This window comes from Leucopleurus acutus (assembly GCF_964270905.1).
Source record: "Leucopleurus acutus genome assembly, chromosome: 1".
NCBI lineage: Eukaryota > Metazoa > Chordata > Mammalia > Artiodactyla > Delphinidae > Leucopleurus > Leucopleurus acutus.
This window is the reverse complement of record NC_139142.1, coordinates 109,144,754-109,157,168: the sequence shown is the minus strand read 5'-3', so window position 1 is coordinate 109,157,168 and position 12,415 is coordinate 109,144,754.

The window sequence follows — 12,415 nt, the reverse complement described above, 5'->3', positions numbered from 1 at the left end:
AGAACAGGGTCTCAAATGTAGAAAACCAACTTACGCTAGCTTAAGGGGAAAGGTGAGTTGGGGTGCTGCATGAAACCAGAGATTGAAATTAGCACAGATACCGTTCCATTATCCAAATATGTAATAGACAAGAGCTACTCCTTGCTCAACGAAGTGGACTCAACACCCCATATTAAACGCCTAAGAATATACCTGACTAGAAATAATCTTAAAACCTACGGATTTATATGTCTCCGAAAGACAATCAAGCGTGTGTACAGCGGCATAAACGCAGCAGTGATAGGATTGGTGAGGTTCGGTGAGCAAATGCAGACCCTTTGAAGTTATATTGCATGGTACCCATTCCATGGGTCTCAACTCTCCAGGTTTAAGGGATTCTTCCTTCAGCTAAAACATGCATGTGGAACGCAGAGTATGATCCACCGTGTGATCGGGAAACGTGTTCAAATGTGTCTCAGTTTTCGTCCCCTGGTACTCAGGTGCAAACTCCAGACGCTTTACTAACACTCTCCCCACTTGGAGAGTCAGTGCCTTTAACCTCCTGTTTGGCCCAGTTTGCAATTTCTGCGGAAAATGTACAGGAATAGGGAGAACCAATGAGAGACTAGCTGGGGGTGTCTGGACGGGCAAATTTAACTCTCATTTCCCACCAGGAAGAGGAATTAACCAAAGGCTCAGCGTGCCGTGCCGGAACCACACTAGGGCCTGAAGCAATCCTGCGGTGTTGCGGCCAGCTCACAAGAAAGCGAGTTGAAGAAAGGAGCTCAGGGGCACTGTAATTCACAAACCTGCAGAGTTATAAATGACAGCTATCGTCCAAAAATATATTGAAGTAAGGCTGCCAAGAGGACTTGAAAGCGGGGCAGAATTGCAGGAAACCGATTTCAGGAGGTAGACGGGAATTGCATGTAAAGCATAGGAAAAGAGGCAGAACGTCCACAATGATGCACTTGGCCAAAAAGGGCGTATGCGTTTTTTCCTGAATATATTCAGGAAAAAACGCATACGCCCTTTTTGGCCAACCAAGCAAGCTTGCAAAGGAAATCTGCACTACAATGAAGTCTCACTGCCCCCCGGTCAAAAGGGCCATCTGAAAAAAGTGTAAAATCCAGAAAGGCAAGACAGGACATGGAGAATTGGGAGCCTTGTTATGCTGATGGGCGGGATGTAAATTGCCAACAGCCACTCTGGAGAAGTGTATGCTGTTTCCTGAAACATCTAAAAAACAAAGCAACAGAGCCTAGGGCACTTCCACTTATGGTCCTATAGCTTAGGGAAATTAAAATCAAAAAGACACAGCCACCCCAAAGTTTGGGACGGCTCTGTTTACAAGAACCTCGTTTACGGTACAAGATCAATATCACAGAAAGCGAAAAATGGATAAAGAAGTTGTGGTACTTACGTACAATGCAATATCACTCAGCAATGAAATCTATGTCATCAGGCCCGTAGCAGCATAATGATTGGATGCAGGTACGATGATTCTAAGTGAAATAAGTCACACAGAAAAAGAAACATCATAAGGTATCACTACTACACGGAATGTAAACTTGGCTACACAGGAACTGAATTACAAAACAGAACAGGGTCTCAAATGTAGAAAACCAACTTATGCTAGCTTAAGGGGAAAGGTGAGTTGGGGTGCTGCATGAAACCAGAGATTGAAATTAGCACAGATACCATTCCATAAGCCAAATATGTAATAGACAAGAGCTACTCCTTGCTCAACGAAGTGGACTCAACATCTCATATTAAAAGCCTAAGAATATACCTGACTAGTAAGAATCTTAAAACCTATGGATTTATATGTCTCCGAAAGAGAATCAAGCATGTGTACAGCGGCATAAACGCAGCAGTGATAGGATTGGTGAGGTTCGGTGAGCAAATGCAGACCCTTTGAAGTCATATTGCATGGTACCCATTCCATGGTCTCAACTCTCCAGGTTTAAGGGATTCTTCATTCAGCTAAAACATGCATGTGGAACCCAGAGTATGATCCACGGTGTGATCGGGAAACGTGTTCAAATGTGTCTCAGTTTTCGTCCCCTGGTACTCGGGTACAACATTCCAGACGCTTTACTAACACTCTCCCCACTTGGAGAGTCAGTGCCTTTAACCTCCTGTTTGGCCCAGTTTGCAGTTTCTGTGGAAGATGAACAGGAAGATGGAGAACCAAGGAGAGACTAGCTGGAGGTGTTTGGAAGGGCAAATTTAACTCTCATTTCCCACCAGGAAGAGGAATTAACCAAAGGCTCAGCATGCCATGCCGGAACCACACTAGGGCCTGAAGCAATCCTGTGGTGTTGCGGTCAGCTCACAAGAAAGCGAGTTGAAGAAAGGAGCTCAGGGACACTGTAATTCACAACCCTACAGAGTTATAAATGACACTTATCGTCCAAAAATATATTGAAGTAAGGCTGCCAAGAGGACTTGAAAGCGGGGCAGAATTGCAGGAAACCAATTTCAGGAGGTAGACTGGAATTGCATGTAAAGCATAGGAAAAGAGGCAGAACGTCCACAATGATGCACTTGGCCAAAAAGGGCGTATGCGTTTTTTCCTGAATATATTCAGGAAAAAACGCATACGCCCTTTTTGGCCAACCAAGCAAGCTTGCAAAGGAAATCTGCACTACAATGAAGTCTCACTGCCCCCCGGTCAAAAGGGCCATCTGAAAAAAGTGTAAAATCCAGAAAGGCAGGACAGGCCATGGAGAACTGGGAGCTTTGTTATGCTGATGGGCGGGAAGTAAATTGCCAACAGCCACTCTGGAGAAGTGTATGCTGTTTCCTGAAACATCTAAAAAACAAAGCAACAGAGCCTAGGGCACTTCCACTTATGGTCCTATAGCTTAGGGAAATTAAAATCAAAAAGACACAGCCACCCCAAAGTTTCGAACGGCTCTGTTTACAAGAACCTCGTTTACGGTACAAGTTCAATATCACAGAAAGCGAAAAATGGATAAAGAAGTTGTGGTACTTACGTACAATGCAATATCACTCAGCAATGAAATCTATGTCATCAGGCCCGTCGCAGCATAATGAGTGGATTCAGGTACGATGATTCTAAGTGAAATAAGTCACACAGAGAAAGAAACATCATAAGATATCACTACTACACGGAATGTAAACTTGGCTACACAGGAACTGAATTACAAAACAGAACAGGGTCTCAAATGTAGAAAACCAACTTACGCTAGCTTAAGGGGAAAGGTGAGTTGGGGTGCTGCATGAAACCAGAGATTGAAATTAGCACAGATACCGTTCCATTATCCAAATATGTAATAGACAAGAGCTACTCCTTGCTCAACGAAGTGGACTCAACACCCCATATTAAACGCCTAAGAATATACCTGACTAGAAATAATCTTAAAACCTACGGATTTATATGTCTCCGAAAGACAATCAAGCGTGTGTACAGCGGCATAAACGCAGCAGTGATAGGATTGGTGAGGTTCGGTGAGCAAATGCAGACCCTTTGAAGTTATATTGCATGGTACCCATTCCATGGGTCTCAACTCTCCAGGTTTAAGGGATTCTTCCTTCAGCTAAAACATGCATGTGGAACGCAGAGTATGATCCACCGTGTGATCGGGAAACGTGTTCAAATGTGTCTCAGTTTTCGTCCCCTGGTACTCAGGTGCAAACTCCAGACGCTTTACTAACACTCTCCCCACTTGGAGAGTCAGTGCCTTTAACCTCCTGTTTGGCCCAGTTTGCAATTTCTGCGGAAAATGTACAGGAATAGGGAGAACCAATGAGAGACTAGCTGGGGGTGTCTGGACGGGCAAATTTAACTCTCATTTCCCACCAGGAAGAGGAATTAACCAAAGGCTCAGCGTGCCGTGCCGGAACCACACTAGGGCCTGAAGCAATCCTGCGGTGTTGCGGCCAGCTCACAAGAAAGCGAGTTGAAGAAAGGAGCTCAGGGGCACTGTAATTCACAAACCTGCAGAGTTATAAATGACAGCTATCGTCCAAAAATATATTGAAGTAAGGCTGCCAAGAGGACTTGAAAGCGGGGCAGAATTGCAGGAAACCGATTTCAGGAGGTAGACGGGAATTGCATGTAAAGCATAGGAAAAGAGGCAGAACGTCCACAATGATGCACTTGGCCAAAAAGGGCGTATGCGTTTTTTCCTGAATATATTCAGGAAAAAACGCATACGCCCTTTTTGGCCAACCAAGCAAGCTTGCAAAGGAAATCTGCACTACAATGAAGTCTCACTGCCCCCCGGTCAAAAGGGCCATCTGAAAAAAGTGTAAAATCCAGAAAGGCAAGACAGGACATGGAGAATTGGGAGCCTTGTTATGCTGATGGGCGGGATGTAAATTGCCAACAGCCACTCTGGAGAAGTGTATGCTGTTTCCTGAAACATCTAAAAAACAAAGCAACAGAGCCTAGGGCACTTCCACTTATGGTCCTATAGCTTAGGGAAATTAAAATCAAAAAGACACAGCCACCCCAAAGTTTGGGACGGCTCTGTTTACAAGAACCTCGTTTACGGTACAAGTTCAATATCACAGAAAGCGAAAAATGGATAAAGAAGTTGTGGTACTTACGTACAATGCAATATCACTCAGCAATGAAATCTATGTCATCAGGCCCGTAGCAGCATAATGAGTGGATTAAGGTACGATGATTGTAAGTGAAATAAGTCACACAGAAAAAGAAACATCATAAGATATCACTACTACACGGAATGTAAACTTGGCTACACAGGAACTGAATTACAAAACAGAACAGGGTCTCAAATGTAGAAAACCAACTTACGCTAGCTTAAGGAGAAAGGTGAGTTGGGGTGCTGCATGAAACCAGAGATTGAAATTAGCACAGATACCGTTCCATAAGCCAAATATGTAATAGACAAGAGCTACTCCTTGCTCAACGAAGTGGACTCAACACCCCATATTAAACGCCTAAGAATATACCTGACTAGAAATAATCTTAAAACCTACGGATTTATATGTCTCCGAAAGACAATCAAGCGTGTGTACAGCAGCATAAACGCAGCAGTGATAGGATTGGTGAGGTTCGGTGAGCAAATGCAGACCCTTTGAAGTCATATTGCATGGTACCCATTCCATGGGTCTCAACTCTCCAGGTTTAAGGGATTCTTCCTTCAGCTAAAACATGCATGTGGAACCCAGAGTATGATCCACCGTGTGATCGGGAAACGTGTTCAAATGTGTCTCAGTTTTTGTCCCCTGGTACTCGGGTGCAAACTCCAGACGCTTTACTAACACTCTCCCCACTTGGAGAGTCAGTGCCTTTAACCTCCTGTTTGGCCCAGTTTGCAATTTCTGCGGAAAATGTACAGGAATAGGGAGAACCAATGAGAGACTAGCTGGGGGTGTCTGGACGGGCAAATTTAACTCTCATTTCCCACCAGGAAGAGGAATTAACCAAAGGCTCAGCGTGCCGTGCCGGAACCACACTAGGGCCTGAAGCAATCCTGCGGTGTTGCGGCCAGCTCACAAGAAAGCGAGTTGAAGAAAGGAGCTCAGGGGCACTGTAATTCACAAACCTGCAGAGTTATAAATGACAGCTATCGTCCAAAAATATATTGAAGTAAGGCTGCCAAGAGGACTTGAAAGCGGGGCAGAATTGCAGGAAACCGATTTCAGGAGGTAGACGGGAATTGCATGTAAAGCATAGGAAAAGAGGCAGAACGTCCACAATGATGCACTTGGCCAAAAAGGGCGTATGCGTTTTTTCCTGAATATATTCAGGAAAAAACGCATACGCCCTTTTTGGCCAACCAAGCAAGCTTGCAAAGGAAATCTGCACTACAATGAAGTCTCACTGCCCCCCGGTCAAAAGGGCCATCTGAAAAAAGTGTAAAATCCAGAAAGGCAAGACAGGACATGGAGAATTGGGAGCCTTGTTATGCTGATGGGCGGGATGTAAATTGCCAACAGCCACTCTGGAGAAGTGTATGCAGTTTCCTGAAACATCTAAAAAACAAAGCAACAGAGCCTAGGGCACTTCCACTTATGGTCCTATAGCTTAGGGAAATTAAAATCAAAAAGACACAGCCACCCCAAAGGTTGGGACGGCTCTGTTTACAAGAACCTCGTTTACGGTACAAGTTCAATATCACAGAAAGCGAAAAATGGATAAAGAAGTTGTGGTACTTACGTACAATGCAATATCACTCAGCAATGAAATCTATGTCATCAGGCCCGTAGCAGCATAATGAGTGGATTAAGGTACGATGATTGTAAGTGAAATAAGTCACACAGAAAAAGAAACATCATAAGATATCACTACTACACGGAATGTAAACTTGGCTACACAGGAACTGAATTACAAAACAGAACAGGGTCTCAAATGTAGAAAACCAACTTACACTAGCTTAAGGGGAAAGGTGAGTTGGGGTGCTGCATGAAACCAGAGATTGAAATTAGCACAGATACCGTTCCATAAGCCAAATATGTAATAGACAAGAGCTACTCCTTGCTCAACGAAGTGGACTCAACACCCCATATTAAACGCCTAAGAATATACCTGACTAGAAATAATCTTAAAACCTACGGATTTATATGTCTCCGAAAGACAATCAAGCGTGTGTACAGCGGCATAAACGCAGCAGTGATAGGATTGGTGAGGTTCGGTGAGCAAATGCAGACCCTTTGAAGTCATATTGCATGGTACCCATTCCATGGGTCTCAACTCTCCAGGTTTAAGGGATTCTTCCTTCAGCTAAAACATGCATGTGGAACCCAGAGTATGATCCACCGTGTGATCGGGAAACGTGTTCAAATGTGTCTCAGTTTTCGTCCCCTGGTACTTGGGTGCAAACTCCAGACGCTTTACTAACACTCTCCCCACTTGGAGAGTCAGTGCCTTTAACCTCCTGTTTGGCCCAGTTTGCAATTCCTGCGGAAAATGTACAGGAATGGGGAGAACCAATGAGAGACTAGCTGGGGGTGTCTGGACGGGCAAATTTAACTCTCATTTCCCACCAGGAAGAGGAATTAACCAAAGGCTCAGCGTGCCGTGCCGGAACCACACTAGGGCCTGAAGCAATCCTGCGGTGTTGCGGCCAGCTCACAAGAAAGCGAGTTGAAGAAAGGAGCTCAGGGGCACTGTAATTCACAAACCTGCAGAGTTATAAATGACAGCTATCGTCCAAAAATATATTGAAGTAAGGCTGCCAAGAGGACTTGAAAGCGGGGCAGAATTGCAGGAAACCGATTTCAGGAGGTAGACGGGAATTGCATGTAAAGCATAGGAAAAGAGGCAGAACGTCCACAATGATGCACTTGGCCAAAAAGGGCGTATGCGTTTTTTCCTGAATATATTCAGGAAAAAACGCATACGCCCTTTTTGGCCAACCAAGCAAGCTTGCAAAGGAAATCTGCACTACAATGAAGTCTCACTGCCCCCCGGTCAAAAGGGCCATCTGAAAAAAGTGTAAAATCCAGAAAGGCAAGACAGGACATGGAGAATTGGGAGCCTTGTTATGCTGATGGGCGGGATGTAAATTGCCAACAGCCACTCTGGAGAAGTGTATGCTGTTTCCTGAAACATCTAAAAAACAAAGCAACAGAGCCTAGGGCACTTCCACTTATGGTCCTATAGCTTAGGGAAATTAAAATCAAAAAGACACAGCCACCCCAAAGTTTGGGACGGCTCTGTTTACAAGAACCTCGTTTACGGTACAAGTTCAATATCACAGAAAGCGAAAAATGGATAAAGAAGTTGTGGTACTTACGTACAATGCAATATCACTCAGCAATGAAATCTATGTCATCAGGCCCGTAGCAGCATAATGAGTGGATTAAGGTACGATGATTGTAAGTGAAATAAGTCACACAGAAAAAGAAACATCATAAGATATCACTACTACACGGAATGTAAACTTGGCTACACAGGAACTGAATTACAAAACAGAACAGGGTCTCAAATGTAGAAAACCAACTTACGCTAGCTTAAGGGGAAAGGTGAGTTGGGGTGCTGCATGAAACCAGAGATTGAAATTAGCACAGATACCGTTCCATAAGCCAAATATGTAATAGACAAGAGCTACTCCTTGCTCAACGAAGTGGACTCAACACCCCATATTAAACGCCTAAGAATATACCTGACTAGAAATAATCTTAAAACCTACGGATTTATATGTCTCCGAAAGACAATCAAGCGTGTGTACAGCGGCATAAACGCAGCAGTGATAGGATTGGTGAGGTTCGGTGAGCAAATGCAGACCCTTTGAAGTCATATTGCATGGTACCCATTCCATGGGTCTCAACTCTCCAGGTTTAAGGGATTCTTCCTTCAGCTAAAACATGCATGTGGAACCCAGAGTATGATCCACCGTGTGATTGGGAAACGTGTTCAAATGTGTCTCAGTTTTCGTCCCCTGGTACTCGGGTGCAAACTCCAGACGCTTTACTAACACTCTCCCCACTTGGAGAGTCAGTGCCTTTAACCTCCTGTTTGGCCCAGTTTGCAATTTCTGCGGAAAATGTACAGGAATGGGGAGAACCAATGAGAGACTAGCTGGGGGTGTCTGGACGGGCAAATTTAACTCTCATTTCCCACCAGGAAGAGGAATTAACCAAAGGCTCAGCGTGCCGTGCCGGAACCACACTAGGGCCTGAAGCAATCCTGCGGTGTTGCGGCCAGCTCACAAGAAAGCGAGTTGAAGAAAGGAGCTCAGGGGCACTGTAATTCACAAACCTGCAGAGTTATAAATGACAGCTATCGTCCAAAAATATATTGAAGTAAGGCTGCCAAGAGGACTTGAAAGCGGGGCAGAATTGCAGGAAACCGATTTCAGGAGGTAGACGGGAATTGCATGTAAAGCATAGGAAAAGAGGCAGAACGTCCACAATGATGCACTTGGCCAAAAAGGGCGTATGCGTTTTTTCCAGGAAAAAACGCATACGCACTTTTTGGCCAACCAAGCAAGCTTGCAAAGGAAATCTGCACTACAATGAAGTCTCACTGCCCCCCGGTCAAAAGGGCCATCTGAAAAAAGTGTAAAATCCAGAAAGGCAAGACAGGACATGGAGAATTGGGAGCCTTGTTATGCTGATGGGCGGGATGTAAATTGCCAACAGCCACTCTGGAGAAGTGTATGCTGTTTCCTGAAACATCTGAAAAACAAAGCAACAGAGCCTAGGGCACTTCCACTTATGGTCCTATAGCTTAGGGATATTATAATCAAAAAGACACAGCCACCCCAAAGTTTCGGCCGGCTCTGTTTACAAGAACCTCGTTTACGGTACAAGTTCAATATCACAGAAAGCGAAAAATGGATAAAGAAGTTGTGGTACTTACGTACAATGCAATATCACTCAGCAATGAAATCTATGTCATCAGGCCCGTCGCAGCATAATGAGTGGATTCAGGTACGATGATTCTACGTGAAATACGTCACACAGAAAAAGAAACATCATAAGATATCAGTACTACACGGAATGTAAACTTGGCTACACAGGAACTGAATTACAAAACAGAACAGGGTCTCAAATGTAGAAAACCAACTTACGCTAGCTTAAGGGGAAAGGTGAGTTGGGGTGCTGCATGAAACCAGAGATTGAAATTAGCACAGATACCGTGCCATAAGCCAAATATGTAATAGACAAGAGCAACTCCTTGCTAAACGAAGTGTACTCAACACCCCATATTAAACGCCTAAGAATACACCTGACTAGTAAGAATCTTAAAACCTGTGGATTTATATGTCTCCGAAAGAGAATCAAGCGTGTGTACGGTGGCATAAACGCAGCAGTGATAGGACTGGTGAGGTTCGGTGAGCAAATGCAGACCCTTTGAAGTCATATTGCATGGTACCCATTCCATGGGTCTCAACTCTCCAGGTTTAAGGGATTCTTCCTTCAGCTAAAACATGCATGTGGAACACAGAGTATGATCCACCGTGTGATCGGGAAACATGTTCAAATGTGTCTCAGTTTTCGTCCCCTGGTACTCGGGTGCAACATTGAAGACGCTTTACTAACACTCTCCCCACTTGGAGAGTCAGTGCCTTTAAACTCCTGTTTGGCCCAGTTTGCAATTTCTGCGGAAAATGTACAGGAATAGGGAGAACCAATGAGAGACTAGCTGGAGGTGTCTGGACGGGCAAATTTAACTCTCATTTCCCACCAGGAAGAGGAATTAACCAAAGGTTCAGCGTGCCGTGCCGGAACCACACTAGGGCCTGAAGCAATCCTGTGGTGTTGCGGCCAGCTCACAAGAAAGCGAGTTGAAGAAAGGAGCTCAGGGGCACTGTAATTCACAAACCTGCAGAGTTATAAATGACAGCTATCGTCCATAAATATATTGAAGTAAGGCTGCCAAGAGGACTTGAAAGCGGGGCAGAATTGCAGGAAACCGATTTCAGGAGGTAGACGGGAATTGCATGTAAAGCATAGGAAAAGAGGCAGAACGTCCACAATGATGCACTTGGCCAAAAAGGGCGTATGCGTTTTTTCCTGAATATATTCAGGAAAAAACGCATACGCCCTTTTTGGCCAACCAAGCAAGCTTGCAAAGGAAATCTGCACTACAATGACGTCTCACTGCCCCCCGGTCAAAAGGGCCATCTGAAAAAAGTGTAAAATCCAGAAAGGCAAGACAGGACATGGAGAATTGGGAGCCTTGTTATGCTGATGGGCGGGATGTAAATTGCCAACAGCCACTCTGGAGAAGTGTATGCTGTTTCCTGAAACATCTAAAAAACAAAGCAACAGAGCCTAGGGCACTTCCACTTATGGTCCTATAGCATAGGGAAATTAAAATCAAAAAGACACAGCCACCCCAAAGTTTGGGTTCGGCTCTGTTTACAAGAACCTTGTTTACGGTACAAGTTCAATATCACAGAAAGCGAAAAATGGATAAAGAAGTTGTGGTACTTACGTTCAATGCAATATCACTCAGCAATGAAATCTATGTCATCAGGCCCGTAGCAGCATAATGAGTGGATTAAGGTACGATGATTGTAAGTGAAATAAGTCACACAGAAAAAGAAACATCATAAGATATCACTACTACACGGAATGTAAACTTGGCTACACAGGAACTGAATTACAAAACAGAACAGGGTCTCAAATGTAGAAAACCAACTTACGCTAGCTTAAGGGGAAAGGTGAGTTGGGGTGCTGCATGAAACCAGAGATTGAAATTAGCACAGATACCGTTCCATAAGCCAAATATGTAATAGACAAGAGCTACTCCTTGCTCAACGAAGTGGACTCAACACCCCATATTAAACGCCTAAGAATATACCTGACTAGAAATAATCTTAAAACCTACGGATTTATATGTCTCCGAAAGACAATCAAGCGTGTGTACAGCGGCATAAACGCAGCAGTGATAGGATTGGTGAGGTTCGGTGAGCAAATGCAGACCCTTTGAAGTTATATTGCATGGTACCCATTCCATGGGTCTCAACTCTCCAGGTTTAAGGGATTCTTCCTTCAGCTAAAACATGCATGTGGAACCCAGAGTATGATCCACCGTGTGATCGGGAAACGTGTTCAAATGTGTCTCAGTTTTCGTCCCCTGGTACTCGGGTGCAAACTCCAGACGCTTTACTAACACTCTTTCCACTTGGAGAGTCAGTGCCTTTAACCTCCTGTTTGGCCCAGTTTGCAATTTCTGCGGAAAATGTACAGGAATAGGGAGAACCAATGAGAGACTAGCTGGGGGTGTCTGGACGGGCAAATTTAACTCTCATTTCCCACCAGGAAGAGGAATTAACCAAAGGCTCAGCGTGCCGTGCCGGAACCACACTAGGGCCTGAAGCAATCCTGCGGTGTTGCGGCCAGCTCACAAGAAAGCGAGTTGAAGAAAGGAGCTCAGGGGCACTGTAATTCACAAACCTGCAGAGTTATAAATGACAGCTATCGTCCAAAAATATATTGAAGTAAGGCTGCCAAGAGGACTTGAAAGCGGGGCAGAATTGCAGGAAACCGATTTCAGGAGGTAGACGGGAATTGCATGTAAAGCATAGGAAAAGAGGCAGAACGTCCACAATGATGCACTTGGCCAAAAAGGGCGTATGCGTTTTTTCCTGAATATATTCAGGAAAAAACGCATACGCCCTTTTTGGCCAACCAAGCAAGCTTGCAAAGGAAATCTGCACTACAATGAAGTCTCACTGCCCCCCGGTCAAAAGGGCCATCTGAAAAAAGTGTAAAATCCAGAAAGGCAAGACAGGACATGGAGAATTGGGAGCCTTGTTATGCTGATGGGCAGGATGTAAATTGCCAACAGCCACTCTGGAGAAGTGTATGCTGTTTCCTGAAACATCTAAAAAACAAAGCAACAGAGCCTAGGGCACTTCCACTTATGGTCCTATAGCTTAGGGAAATTAAAATCAAAAAGACACAGCCACCCCAAAGTTTGGGACGGCTCTGTTTACAAGAACCTTGTTTACGGTACAAGTTCAATATCACAGAAAGC